General features: G+C 35.1%; 1 long non-coding RNA gene across 1 annotated transcript in view; it reads right to left on the bottom strand.

Annotated features, from left to right (window-relative positions):
• The window catches only part of LOC309647486, a 527,314-nt gene that overhangs the window by 501,642 nt on the left and 12,544 nt on the right, over positions 1–13,128 (bottom strand). The window contains exon 2 of the long non-coding RNA XR_014256076.1: positions 7,901–10,514. This is a non-coding gene — a long non-coding RNA (uncharacterized lncRNA). The remainder of the gene's footprint in view (positions 1–7,900; positions 10,515–13,128) is intronic.

The raw sequence follows: 13,128 nt of genomic DNA, 5'->3' as shown, positions 1-13,128 counted from the left end.
ATTTATAATAATAACAAAAAACAGCTTAGAAAAATGAGTTAAGAAATTTGAACAGATATTTCAACAAAATTGAGATATAAATTGCAAAAAGGCACATAAAAAGTTTGTCAACAAAGCTTGCCATTAGGGAAATGCAAACTAAAACCACAGAGACATCACTACACACCTACTAGAATGGCTAAATTAAAAAAATAAATAAACTGCCAATAACAAGTGCTATCAAGGATGTGGCACAATTGGAAGTCTGATACATTACTGATGGGAAAGCAAAAATGGCATGGCTAGGGATAGCTACTTTGGAAAACAGACAGTTTCTTATAACATTAAACATACTCACCATACAACCCAACAATGCAATTCCTAAGTATTTACCCAAGAGAAATAAAAATATATGTGCACACAAAGTACTGTACATGGGAGTTTATATCAGCTCTACTCATAATTTTCAAAAATTGGAAACAACCCAAATGTCCAAAAATTGGTGAATATATAAAGAAATTGTGATATATGATACAACTGAATACTACTCAGCAATAGAAAGAAATTTCTTATACCAGCATCAACATTAATCTCAAGGGCATTATGCTAAGTGCAATAAGTCAAATATTAAAGGCTACATACCGTATAATCTATTTCTGTGGCATTCTGGAAAAGGCAAAACTATAGATACAGAAATCACATCAATGGTTACCAGAAGGTGTGGGGAGGAAGTGGAGGATATACACCAAAAACGGGCACTAGAGACTCCCTGAGATGATAAAAATGTTCTGTATCATTGTTGTCATGCAATTGTATACATTTGTCAAAAATAAACTGTATACCTAAAAAAGGATACATTTTACTGTAAACAAATTGCACGTCAATAAATATAGCTTAAAAATAAAAGTAACTAAATTTTTTTTTATACTGGACATTCTCAATTATTTCAAGAGGATGTATAATGCCAAACTTACCTGAAGAGTCATCTACATGTGAATCCAGAAATAGGTAACATTAGAATCAATATTTCATCCCCTTCTCATTAATCTACCTCTTCCCAGGCGGTATGCCAGGTTCTCACTAGTTGTCCATGAAAAAAATTAATGGCTTATACTTTACTCCTCTCTAACTCCATAGAAGGTGTTAGCAGCCCAGCCACTTGGAGTGCTAACTTCTCTCAGGAAAAGAATAGTTGTAACTTGTCAGCAATCAATGAGTAGCAGGATTCTGAGATAAATGTTCTGGATAATGATCCAAAACGGAAGGGAGAAATGAGCAAAAGTGAAAACAAAAAGCGAGAATAAATGAGTAGGGGTAGCACTTTACGATAAATACAAGTCTATGAAGTCATGCTTCTCATTCCTGTTTACATATATATCTTTTCCTGTCATATATTCAAATATGACTTGTAGCTCATTTTAAGGTGAGGGAAGTTGTGTCATGGTTATTGAGACCAGTTAATAGAAAGTATTATAAAGTATATAAAGGTAAAAGGCACAAACATTTTATGGTCATCTTACACTCAATAGGCGTGTGTTTACTTACTTGCTGAACACTATCAAACCTTCCACAAGTTCATAGTATAATAGAACAACACGGATGTGAATGTTTGATTCAGCACAAATAAAATGCAAGGAATATGAGTGATGAGATTAAATGCACTTCTCATGACTGTTAAATTAGAAAAGCACATCTTTATTCAGAAAAGATCTTTTTGCCTTTCTTCTCTTATTTAAAAACTAACTGTATTGGAAAAGATACATGCACCCCAATGTTCACAGCAACACTATTTACAATAGCCAAGAATGGAAGCAACCTACGTGTCCATCGACAGATGAATGGATAAAGAAGATGTGAGATATATATATATATACATACAGGAATATTACCCAGCCATAAAAGAGAATGAGATGATGCCATTTGCAGCAACATGAATGGACCTAGAGATTATCATACTAAGTGAAGTAAGTCAGACAGAGAAAGACAAATATCATATGATATCACTTATATGTGGAATCTAAGAAATTTTACAAATGAACTTATTTACAAAACAGAAAGAGACTCACAGACTTAGAAAACAAACATATGGTTACCAAAGGGGAAAGGTGTGTGTGTGTGGGGAGGGATAAATTAGGATGGGATAAACATATACACACTACTGTATATAAAATAGATAATCCGGACCTACTGTATAGCACAGGGAACTCTACACAGTACTCTGTAATAACCTGTATGGGAAAAGAATCTGAAAAAGAATAGATATATGTATATGTATAACTAAATAACTTTGCTGTACACCCGAAACTAACACAACATTGTAAATCAACTATACTCCGACATAAAATAAAATTTTTTTTAAAAACCAGTACATATATGATTGTATTGTTAAGCCTATAACAATAGGCTTAACATGGAAATGTAATGTATTTGAAAATAACAAGTTCAAGAAGAGGGTGAGACCAAAGCTGTATTGAAATAAGAAAATGACACTGCATGAATCTACATGAGCAAATGAAAGGAACTAGAAGAGGTTCATAGGAAGGTTTATGTTATTTGATAAGATGAGCAGGTTTGCTAAGCTATTTGAGTTCAAAAGAAAAATATGGGGCTTCCCTGGTGGCGCAGTGGTTGAGAATCTGCCTGCCAATGCAGGGGACACGGGTTCGAGCCCTGGTCTGGGAAGATCCCACATGCCGCGGAGCAACTAGGCCCGTGAGCCACAACTACTGAGCCTGAGCGTCTGGAGCCTCTGCTCCGCAACAGGAGAGGCCGCGATAGTGAGAGGCCCGCGCACCGCCATGAAGAGTGGCCCCCGCTCGCCGCAACTGGAGAAAGCCCTCGCACAGAAACGAGGACCCAACACAGCCAAAAATAAACATAATAAATAAATAATAAATAAAAAAAATAAAAAAATTAAAAAAAAAGTAAAAATAAAAAAAAAGAAAAATATGTAATTTCAGTAAAGATTTAGGCACTGTGTTTGTGGATAGAGTGTTAAGACTCAATCCCATCTCACATGTATATGAATAAACAGTCGCTTAATAATATGGTATTTCTATAACAGTATATTCACAGTACTCTATAGCCAAAGGGAATGTTTTTACACTTGTCCCTTTTTCTGGGATAACCATGAGATAATTAATTTTACTTTTGTTCACGTCACAGAGAAATTAAAAAAATGAATTTTCTAGGTCATGAATGTGTTTAATAACAAAGCATGTTCACTCTAATATTGTATATTTATTCCAAAAGAACTCTCATCAAGACAGCAGTCCTTTCTGTTTTTTCTTTATAAAATATGTAAGATGCTCCACGTTGTTTGAGTTCATACAATTGTTTGGAGCATTCAGCTAACTAGGTCAATTCACTTCACTTTTTTTTACCAGTCTCATACCACACACTTCTTTTCTAATCACCATCTCAAAGTGAAATTTTGTATAAGCCCAGAACCACTGCAACAAAGTCAAGGCAAAAGTCTTGATAGAGATTTAGTATAATCAACTTGAATCAGAAGACTCAGGGACATACAATGAAGAGTAGGATCCTTTCTTGCTGACTTTCATTTGTCATTGGTGCTATGATTAGATCAGAGGTTAGTTTCACACATTCAACATCCTTAGCCAAATCTTACCAACTCAGCTGGCTCAAGGCTGTGTGAAGTGACCTCCAAGGTTTTGCTGCTGCATCTCCTTGTCAAGCTTTTTTTTCCCCCCTTTTATTTAATTCATCTTTTATTTCTTCAACAACGTTTTGGAGTTTTCAGAGTATACATTTTGTACTCCTTTTGTTAAATTTACTCCTAAATATTTTATTATTTGTGATGCTATTGTAAATGAACTGTTTTCTTAAATTCATTTTTGAGTAGTTAATTGCTGGTATAAAAAATACAGATGGTCTTTGTATAAATGACCTGCAAACTTGTTGAACTTATTTATTAATTAAATAGTCTTTTAGTGGATTCATTAGGACATTCTACATACAAGATCATGTCCACTGCAAATATAGATAGTTTTTTTTCTTCTTTAAAAAGGAGCATGTCTTTATTTATTTATTTATTTTTTAACATCTTTATTGGAGTATAATCGCTCTACAGTAGTGTGTTAGTTTCTGCTTTATAACAAAGTGAATCAGCTATACGTATACATATATCCCCATATCCCCTCCCTCTTGCATCTCCCTCCCATCCTTCCTATCCCACCCCTCTAGATGGACACAAAGCACCAAGCTGATCTCCTGGTGCTATGTGGCTACTTCCCACTAGCTATTTTATATTTGGTAGTGTATATATGCCCATGCCACTCTCTCACTTCGTCCCAGCTTACCCTTCCCCCTCCCCGTGTCCTCAAGTCCATTCTCTATGTCTGCATCTTTATTCCTGTCCTGTCCCTAGATTCTTCAGAACATTTTGTTTGTTTTAGATTCCATATATATGTGTTAGCATACAGTATTTGTTTTTCTCTTTCTGCTTGTCAACCTTTTTTTATGTTTTTTTCATTCAATATTTATTAAATATGTTCTCTTTATGAAGTAATGTATTCAGCAATGGGAATACAATAAATATGTATTTAATGCCTATTATATTTATTCATTTATTTAACACAAATTTTTAAGTATCTACTTTGTTCTAGACATTGTACTAGTTGCTAGATACATATTGGTAAAGATAAGAGTTCTTGCTTTCATAAAACTTATAGTCTGGAAAGTTGGGAAGGATAATCAAAAGCTGTAACAGAAAATAAATCAGCATGCATGGATAGTATTCTTTAATAACAATTCATGGGAATGTCTCCTTGTCTGCTTCTCTTTTCCTTTTCATCATCGTCAGGAAGTAGCTGTCTCTGTGTTCATTAATTGATGGAGGTTTGAAGCAAGGCAGGAAGTAGAAGTGTATTACTAGACTCCTAGACCTTTATTCCAAATGTCTATGCCCACTGATGATATTCAAAGTTGAGTTAAATAGATGCTATCTTCAAATTAAGACAGAGTTTTCATAGGCTGGGCAAGAGGAAAAAGGTTTAAGGACTCTAGAATGGAGAGAACAAGTTGCAGATATTGAACCATCCTTGCATCCTTGGAATAACCCACTTGATCATGGTATATAATCCTTTTAATATATTGTTGAGTTTGATTTGCTAATATTTTGTTGAAAATTTTTGTATCTATGTTCATCAATAATATTAGCCTGCAATTTTCTTTTGGGGGGATATCTTTGTCTGGTTTTGGTATCAGGGTGAAGCTGGCCTTGTAGAATGAGTTTGGAAACAATCCTTTCTCTGCAAATTTTGGAATAGTTTGAGAAGGGTAAGTGTTAACTCTCCTGTAAATGTTTAGTAGAATTCACCTGTGAAACTGTCTGGTCCAGGATTTTTGTTTTGGGGGAGTTTTTTAAATTACTGATTCAATTTCTTTATGGTAATTGTTCACATTTTCTATTTCTTCCTGACTCAGTCTTGGAAAGCATACATTTCTAGGAATTTACCCATTTCTTCTAGTTTGTTCATTTTATTGGTGCATAATTTCATAGTAAACTCCTATGATCTTTTGTATTTCTGTTGTGTTGGTTGTAACTTCTTTTTAGTTTCTGATTTTATTGACTTGGGGCCACACTCTTTTTTTCTTGATTAGTCTGACTAACAGTTTTTCAATTTTGCTTATCTTTCCAATGAACCGGCTCCTGGATTCATTGATCTTTTCTATTGTTTTTTTAGTCTCCAATCCATTTATTTCTGCTCTGATCTTTATGACTTCTGTCTTACTAATTTGTTTTTTTTTTCTTTTTTAGTACCTGTAGGTGTAATATTAGATTGTCTATTTGAGATTTGTCTAGGTTCCTGAGGTAACCTTGTATTATTATGAATGTCCTTCTTAGAACTGCTTTTGCTGTGTTCCATAAATTTTGGAGCATTGTCTTTTCATTTTCATTTGTCTCCAGGTATTTTTTATTTCTTTTTTGATTTCTTCAGTGATCCATTCATTGCTTAGTAGCACACTGTTTACTCTCCACGTGTTTGTGGTTTTTGTATTTTTTTTTTATTGTAGTTGATTTCTGGTCTCAAAGCATTGTGGTTGCAAAAGATGCTTGATATGATTTCAATTTTCTCAAATTCATTGAGACTTTTTTGTGACCTAGCATGTGATCTATCCTGGAGAATGCTCCATCTGCACTTGAAAAGAATGTGTATTCTGCTAATTTTGGATGATGCCCTCCTACTGGTAGGTGAGGCCTACTAGAACAATGTCATAGTTCTACTGCTAGCCACTGATGGGTGAGCCTTTTCCTGGGGCTAGTGCAGGTGTGCTTGTGGGTAGGCCAAGATCCTGGGCCCTCTGGTGGGTGGGGGCCAGGTCCCACATCGGCTGGGCACTCAGGGGGCCCCAAGGCAGACAGCCTCAGAAAATGTTTTAAAATTATTTTTTGAAGTAGAGAAGAGCTACGGAAGCATTTTAGTGGACATACATAAGAAAAGTTGGCTAATGAGGTAGGTTCTAGACCTTCCCCTCATTGCCTCATCTTTAGACCTGAGATTATAATGCTTCAGAAGAGGGCTGCCTGGACTTTGTATTTCCTTGAGAGTGCTTCCTGTTCTAAGATCAATGATTACAATAGTTATTATTACTGGGCATCATTATTTGCTGGGCACTCTTCCAAACATCTTACATGTGTGAACTCACCGAATCTTTGCAACCTAAGAGAAAGTATTGTAATTTTCCTAGTGAAGAAGTTGAAGCACAGAAGAACATGCTCTAGGAGACCCAGGCCACAACTTTGATGTTAATCCATCCCTCTAGTCCTCAGTTTCATCTTAAACTAGAAATGTTGATTTCCCTAGCAATTTTTAAAATATTTTAATGTTGTTTTTAACTTATAAAATGTCAAAGAAGAAGATCCATCTCTCATTAGATCTAAACATATAGTAATGAATGTTGGTTTCTTCATCAATGAATAAAAAAAATAATTAGTTGCACAGGTAGTATATGTCCATTTGCCCACATAGCTGCATGAGTGCAAATGTCTTCATTTGTGCCTTCAATGAGTGTGCTGTATAATTAATACAAAACCTTCTTATAGGAAAAAATAGTCATGCTCTGTTTTTCTGGTGCCAACCCCATTACAGAATATCAGCATGAAGTTAAATATTTTAATTAATGATTTTTTTTTCACACTAATTCCCAGGACTTTTTAAAAACTATTTTATACAGAGTGAACTTTTAAAGTTATCAAAAATAAATATGTTGTCCCCAAAGTAACCACATACAAATATGCAAAAAATTATCCTGAGAGAGTCATTTATTTGAGTCTATAATTAAATGGTATCTCAGTTCATACACATGAGGCTATAAAACTTTTTTATTTTTAATGATGTTATTCATATATCAGTGTGCCCATCCCTTTCATATCATTTTCTGCATGATGAATAGGGTGTTAAGAATGTAATCTAAAACATCTGATTGGCAATTGCACACTATTTTAAAATTTGACAAGTCTTCTCTTCCTGAGAATTGATATTGCAATATGAATGAGAGGAAAACATCAATCTCTTTCCCATTCAATATTTCAAAAACAAACACATGTATAATTTTATGTATAATAAATATTTTATATAAATAATGTTATGTAAGTATGTACATAACTTTTAAAATGCTTATTAAGTATGTATATATGTAAAATATTAATCAAATTTGGATGTGATCAAACTTCTGTCCCTGGTCATTTAAAATCTAAATTCATGATCCCCTAGATCAGGCAAACATGTAAATAATTAGAAATGGTCATACATAGGGTCAGTCATTTTATTTAGTTACTGGGAAAAGGTAAAGCTACATTCATCTAATTCCTGGTAGGATTATAGGAGAGTTTTCCCTTTGGCTCAAATTGTTCCCACTTCATCAGAATCTGCAGAGCTCAGGAATAGAGAGGAACTTGAGACTAAGTATTTTTAACAAGCTCATCCACTGACCCTTAAGACCAACAAGCTTGGAAAATATCGGTTAGGGTATTTGACAATCCAGGTTGGTGGATTAGTTAATTATGTTTTCCACTCTATTATAGATATTTCAGCTTCCTACTCTTACTCTGCAAGATATTGCTGGATTGAGGCATGTAGTGATGGGCTACGATTTCTTCAAATCATACAGTGTCTGCTTGGAAGGTAACTTAAAGATCATCTTGCCCAATATTAAGTGATTTCCTGATTTCAAATTTAGCCTGACCCTCAGGCTATCATCTCCCACTCATCCTTCAGGTTTGTCTGTGTCAATTCCATGAAGCTAACCTAATTCAGTTAGAGAAAGTAATATATTTTAAAGAAAGCAATATAGTTCAATAGATTCTGCAATCCCCAGCCAGTCATTTTTGGCCTACCTTGCTCAAATATTTTTGGATTGATAAGTGGCTAAAATGAGTCATGTCTAATTTACATGCTTATTCATTCCCTAAGGCAAAAATAAGTCAAGCTAAGGCAGAAGAATTACAGTTCCTTAGTTGTCATCATCAGGTGTTTTACAAGATACCGGTGTATAAAAAAAAAAAAAGGGAGGAAAATGACTATGAGAAAACTTAATTGGTTGGTGTTGTGGTTATTTAAGTAGACAGTTCACATCAGTCTTCAAAATTGCATTTGCTACCAAATGTTATTGCTATTATTGATGGATTTTAGGGCAAAAACAACTCTGAATGATTTACTCTGTACTGAATTGTGCAGTATAACTTCATTGTGTTTCAACAAAAATTTTTCTGTAATTCAGAGTCTGGGAGACATGAAGCAGTTATGCATTGATTTTGATTCTTTTTTTCCCCCTCAAGTAATCAATTCAGATTCTGTGGTCTTAATTTCCAAAAAGACTGTAACATCCATAAAAATTTTATTTCTGTGAGTATAAGGTTCTATCTACTACAAAATGCCATCAGACATTTTTGAGGCCCATCTGTACTGTTGGCACTTCAGCAACAGAAGTAGTAAAGAGAATTGACTCTAGCAGAAACTCCAGAAACTAAAAAGAAAAAAAATGCTTTGCTGAAAATAAGATGTCTTCATACATGTTTGAAAGAGATGAAATCCACTGGAGTCCACAGTTCTTTTCTGAATAGGATAGGAACAGGTTTTTGCTTATAATTCTTATATTATTTATTGACTGGACATTTGTCCTTGACCATAGGTGACTGTAAAATGTTATCATTGAAAGACTCACAGTTTATCTAGTCTTAAATCAATGAGGAAATTATAGGTTACCTGATACTGACAGTTCATGCAACAATAAACATTTATTAAGGGTTTAGTATGTACCAACCACTGTCCAGGGCACTGGAAACAGAGCAATGAACAAAATAAACAAACCCTTTTTATCTTCATAGGCTTACATTCTAGTGGAAAGAGACAGATAATGAACAAACATGTTGTAAGTACTATAAAGCAAAATAAGTTCAGGTAAGGGGATAGAACATTTGAGCGAGTCCTCCATGAAATGAAGGTGTGAGTCATGTAGATATGCACATGTCTCTGCCCCTCAACTAGGATTTATGCTGCTTAATGACAGAGACACACTATTGTGTCTTTGATCTCCTCTCCCCTCCTTGAACAATAGGGGTCCAAAATATTTTAATTGCTTTGAAAGTTATTTCAAAGAGATCGCTAACATCTCTTCCCAGCCAGTAAAGCAAAGATACAACTACTAAGTTCATGAAAGAGCAGTACAAATCCTATCAAGCATAAGTGGTTTCCCAACTATTCTACTTAGTTCAACCCATATGAGAAATCTCATAGAACAAAATAGTAAACCCATTTTGATAAATTGGAAAGAAATTCATTTTATGTTGTCCTCGGTATCAGTTATCAGTTCACTGATTTACCAGCTCCGGTAGAGGGACAAATCTCTAGCTGTTTTGGCAGTCATGATCCTACTGAAACTTCCATAAAAATAACGCAGATGAGAATTATAACACCTACTAGTAAAAGGCTTCAATCTGACAAAACTATGCTATATTTTATTCATCCAGTAAACATTTGCTGTGCACATACTATGTGCCAGATACTGGGGATGTAATGTAGAAAAGAGTCCTGCCCTCAAAGAGTTTATTTGCTGGCACATTTCAGATAGAACATATTCTCTCTCACTGTAAAGGCTGATTCTTAGGGTCGAGGCACCACTCCCACCCAGCACTGTTGAAGAAATACAGAACACTCAGAGAAGAGTCTAGTGAAATGCAGCCCCAGGATTCAGTATTCCACTGTCCCAAAGGACAGCAGTTTCCTTGACTTGGCAATTCCAACCCAAGTGTCTCTTTGGAGACAGGGACAATGGTGTTCAAAACTGAGTCCCTTACTGAGCTGAAAGGCAAAGGCCCAACACACGCAGCCGTAAACACATACATCTGAGAAGACAGTACAGCTGCCACCACTGTACCCACCGTTACTCCTGTCTGGGAGTCCGCTCCACCTCCTCCATTACTGGGCTTTCTCTGCCAGGTGTTGATCCATGACAGACAGATAGTCCTTGAACCACTGACCTCTGGATGGGTCATTAAGAAGCCTCTGCTCCTGGAAAAATCAAGAAGCGTATGGGTACAAAGGAAAAAATAGTCATGTCATTGTTTCGACGTATTCAAAGTACCAAGTTTAAGCTTTGGTTCTAGATAGGTGTCTAAGTCCTTATTTTATACTGAAAAGGAGAAAATCTAGCATCACCTATTTTCCCTCTGTATTATACTGGCTCTTACATTTCTCAGACCAACCCTAAGTTACGATAGTTAGGGCTGGGGTTGGTGTCCTGTTGCTTTTAGAACCTCCCCGCTCTGAGGGGAAGACTCTTTGATTGGAAATATTTTCCATCTCATTTGTCCTTTCTGCTGTTTGCTTTGCCTGTTTCTTTGGGGAAAGCAGCATTTTTTTAGTAGCTTCCCAACGTGACACTTCATGAGTACAGATGTGTCAAGCTGCTATCTGATCTTTCCAGAGTCATGTGGCTTTCCTGTCCAGTTCTGATGGGAAATCCGACATACTCTGTGATCATGCTGCAATTTTGACAAGGGAAATCTAGCTGAAAACACCATTGTCTCCACACAAATGACCTAGAATGTCTCCTTGTCTTCTAGCCGTAAAACAAATGGTTATGCCAACTTGAGGTGTAGAGCCATGAAGAGAATGACACATTATGCTGTCAGCTATGAGAAATTTGTGCTTTATATGCTCAGGATAGCAACCTTCAGGCACACAAACAGGTATTATTATATGTCTACCCATTAATCCCCCCTTTCCCCTTTGGTAACCATAAGTTTGTTTCTTACGTCTGTGAGGCAGTTTCTGTTTTATAAATAAGTTCATTTGTACCATACTTTTTAATTGTTTTCTAACAATAGAAAGTATATGATATTGTTATATAACCAGCAAACTAAAAGTCTGGGACTAGAAGAATGGAACTGGTGCTGAGTTTTAGGATTTAGGGTCTCCGAAAATGAAGAGAAAAGGGAAAATGATCAATAAAATTACAGATTGGACAATACAGTATTTCCTTTTCTCCATAGTTGTAAAGAGTCTATAATTTCACAATCTGGTCAATGATCCTTTTTTAGATACAACAGCCATTTTAACACAGACCTCTGGGGAATTTGGAATTATTTACTGTAGCTTTGAAAAAAACAGTATTTATCCTACCTTTTGCTTCTCCATAACATTCACTAAACAAAAACAAAAACAAAAACAACCTTCAAAAAAAAACGGAAATATCTGCTTTTTATCTTTGATACAGCATAGCCTTTTATTCATATGCAAGATCACCTTGGAAAAGTTAACAGATTACGTTTAATGAATCTTTGTTAGGAATGACAGAGTTCAAATGTGTCAATTCTTTCATTTTTATCAGAAGAAAAGCACAGTTTATTCAAGCTTAGGCATCTCACAGTTACAGAGCCTTCTGTTTGTACAGCATCATTTAATTTATTACGGGCTTTGCAAACCTTTTTTCATAAAGTGATTCTGCCTGTTTTACCACTGTCAGATTGGAAGCCAGCAACTGAGAATTTTGAACTAGCATTTCTTATTATAGAATATACATTTTCATTCTCCTAAAAGAATACATACTTATTGTTTTTTAATTAAACAACAGAAAGTATATAATATTCTTATAAAATAACTTTTATTAAGCAGAAAATGGCTAAATTATGTGTAAAATAAGATTGTGGTCAAAACAAATTTTGCCGTAAGAAAGAGAAGTTCAAATAAATGGTCTATAAAAAGAGCCTTCCTAAGAAAGACTTTAGTTATAATCTGGAAGTAGTTTATGCTGGAAAGAACGGCAAGGCGACAGAATTACAAGATTTATAAAAAGGAAAGAAAACCTTAAGTATAGGTCTTTCAACTAAAAACATGACCCAAGTTAATTATTTAAGTTACCTCAACCTGATTTCTCATCTTTAAAAATCTATATCTACCCAACAAGGATAGAATAAATAAGAGAATAGATATAAAAGTGCTTGTAGCTTATAAAGCACCCTAAACAGTCAAGTTGCTTTAATTCTTTTTGTGGTATTACAAAACTAGATATCTCACAACCAGAAACACAGTATTAGTTTCCATTTATGAAGTCAAAATATTATGTCTCATGAAGTGTGTGTATAATGTATATTGCTTTCAGAGAAGAAGAGAGTCTTAATATGTAACATGGTAGAAGGGATACTGCTTCTTGAGTCTAATCTACCAGAATCTTGCCAGTTGGGATCCAGCTGGCTCAGATATAGACCCACAACAATAGATGAAGTTAATGCATGACCATAAAAAGACACCAAGAACTCAACTGAGAATGACTGAACTTATGTTCTGAAATTTAGAGCTGTAGACATCTTAGTATACAATTGACAGAAGTATGGGTGAACACAACAAGCTATAAGTGATGCAAAGTGGTGTTCCATCATTAACTCCCTCCCCTTCCCCTACTCACTGAAGAATTCATGGGGCTGGGGGAATATTTTTAATGTTCTGTGTTCCCTCTTGTTTCCATCTTTCTGACTTAATGATCTCTCTGTGTCCTCCTTGCTTTTGTCCCATTCTGCTTTGCACTGAGTCAACTGCACCCATACTTCTTTTCCCTTATAACTAAATAGAGCAAATTCTAAGTCTCTCTGGAATTGCTCAAAGTTCAGACTTCAAAGAGCAAAGA

The sequence above is a fragment of the Balaenoptera physalus genome (genome assembly GCF_965194825.1).
Source record: "Balaenoptera physalus genome assembly, chromosome: 18".
Lineage (NCBI taxonomy): Eukaryota > Metazoa > Chordata > Mammalia > Artiodactyla > Balaenopteridae > Balaenoptera > Balaenoptera physalus.
This window is presented reverse-complemented; position numbering and strand designations above follow the sequence as displayed.